Genomic DNA, 2696 nt, shown 5'->3' with positions numbered 1-2696 from the left:
TTATTGCTGTAAGCCATTGTCCTTTTTCTTTCAATTCCACCCCTGCCATTCTGCTATCTCTTTACACCTCAGCCACATCATAATATTGGTGGGCTGTAAAGCAATTCAATAATACTAATTAAAAAGACTCAAGACAGAGGAAGTGACGCATGTTTTTTTATATAGTTGATAGGGAATCAGGGCCAAATTCTGGCCCAGTTCCTCAAAGGTACGACTCAGATCCTCAGAGGTATTTAGGCTCCTATTGAAATCAGTGGAAGTCAAGCACCTACATATCATTTGAGGATCTAGGCCTTTGGTGTTGCCTTCAATGTTTGACATATAGGGAGTTGCTGATGAAAGGTGAGTACTGAAGAGAGATGTTGGCCATGATGTAGGAATCATAAGGTGGAATTCTCCAGCCTCTGTTAGGCAGGAGGTCAGATAAAATGGTTATAACAACCTCTCCTGGCCTGAAAAATCTATAAACCTGCTCCAGAGGGATTTCCACATATGGGCTCCCCCTGCTTCCTTGGTACGCTATGCAGCTGCTTCTTCTGACCATCCAGGGAGCCAGGTCTGCCTGGAGGACATTCACGTTTACCTCCCTCCGTTCTGTCCCTTTCATTCCCATGCTTGCTCCTGGAAATGAAAGAGTTAAGCAGATTTTTCTGTTGCTTGCTTTCCTCTGGGCACAATCAGGGTGTTTGAGGTTCTTGTTCACTACCCTGCCACATGCTTTCAAGGCTGAACTTCCTCTGGAACCGTTTGCATCTTTCCCTTGCGCTTCCAGCAGTGCCTTTCAGGTCAGGGTTTTAACCCAGGATGAATGGGGTAAGAGCCAGAGAGGCTGATGCCCGTGCTCAGGTGGCCATTGTAGTGGTGGATGATTTTAGTGCTTGCCTTGCAGACAGGACCCACCAGACCCTGAGCACAACAACAGTAAGGAAAGCACAGGAATGGCAAAGTCTGGGGAGGTCAGTGGGGATGGGAACTTGCCTTGGATTCAAGTTGAAGGAGGGCACTGAGGACAGCAACAGCCCAGGAAAAGAAATTCAGAGATGCAGAAAAGAGGAGAAATCGTGTGAACTGGACTGGATTCCAAAGAATGCCTCTTAGAACTCAGTTCACACTGCTACAAACAGCCAGATGGCTGTGTATGCTAGAGAGACCCCTTTGGGAAAGGAAATGGGAGGGGTAGAAGGAGAACAGGGTCAATTCGACATGGCTATCCATTCCCAGAGGAAGAGGAAAAGGAAATGCAGATTATGAGTTGTCTTCATGGTCTCAGCAGTAGCTGAGCCAACACAAGAGCAGGGGGCAGAAAAAACAGAAGATTGTCTTCGTTTCTCTCTCTTGTTCTGTGTATTATTCTCCCGGGCTCTCGCTCCCCGTAGCATGGTCTCATGGTCTGAAAGTTCTACATTTCTCTGCAAAGATTCTGGAGCCCTGAAGTGCAGAGCCCTTCATGGGACCAGAGTCAGCCAAGGCGTTTGCCAGCCCCAATACCAACACCTCCAAGCAGCCATCCCTGAGGGATGGTATTGCAACATGGATAGTGGGCTGACTGTGATAAATCACTTTCTGGCACAACCACTGGGGTGCAGTTTTTGCCACGATTATAAATATTGTTTTTTCTATTTGCTTTGCCTTCGGCGACTAGCCCTGTCACCTCTCTTTGCCCAGTTCATTTGGGACATTCTCCTCTTGAAAAGATCAAGGTCTATAAAAGCCATTGTGTATGCACTACTCCCCTCAGTTCTGATGCCACCCAATCAACTGTGGGTCCCACAATCTTCATTGCTAGTTCTATCATAAATTATAATGGAGATTTTGTTTTCTGTTCAGACTGTAGGAGGTCTGAGGCTTCTGCAGCAGGAGAATCTGAGTTCTATCCATGCTGCTGCTGTGAAATAGCAGCCAACATGTGTGACAACTGTGGTGTTGTGAGTGGCTGTGGATTTGTAACATCCTCATATTTCTATAGAAATTTTCATCCTAAAGGATCTCAAAGTGTTTTTCAAACTCTATAAATATATTACTAGCACAATGCAGCCACTTCTGGTGTAGAAGGTACCTAGTGCACAGCACAATGCACAACATGGGGTGAGGAGGACAATTTTGGGTGGCAACAAGATAACCCTATATGCTTATGCAAAGTACCTTATGGGTTCTTTAATTCCCTGGCAGAGTAACCAGTAGCTCATTCATCCGAACGGGCTCTTAGTAGAAAACTAGCGTAGCTGAATTGGTGCGAATTTTCTGTTGAGGGGTGGGTGGGTGTCCATGTGAACAGAAAATGCGGTTTCCACACCATCAAAATTTTCCATGGGTAAATTTGTTCATCTTGCTAAACTGATGTAGTGCCTCATGGGAAATGTAGTCTGGCCAGAGAGTCTGGCCCATAGCAAAGAATGGGACCTAAGATATTTGAACTACAATTCCCATGAGGTGCTGTGGCTGCTTAAGCAGACCTATATTAATGTCACATTGACTTGAAACAAAACATTTTGGTTTGGGAATATGAGAATATGTTTTTTTTGTTAAGGACAATCATGCCTCACCAATCTACTAGAATTCTTTGAGGGGGTCAACAAGCATGTGGACAAGGTCCCTCACCAAAGGCGCTTAAGCCAAGTAAGGTGTCATGAGATAAGAGGGAAGGTCCTCTCATGGACTGGTAACTCGTTAAAAGATAGGAAACAAAGGGTAGGAAT

This window comes from Chelonoidis abingdonii, chromosome 18 (genome assembly GCF_003597395.2).
Source record: "Chelonoidis abingdonii isolate Lonesome George chromosome 18, CheloAbing_2.0, whole genome shotgun sequence".
Classification (NCBI taxonomy): Eukaryota; Metazoa; Chordata; order Testudines; family Testudinidae; genus Chelonoidis; species Chelonoidis abingdonii.
This window is presented reverse-complemented; position numbering follows the sequence as displayed.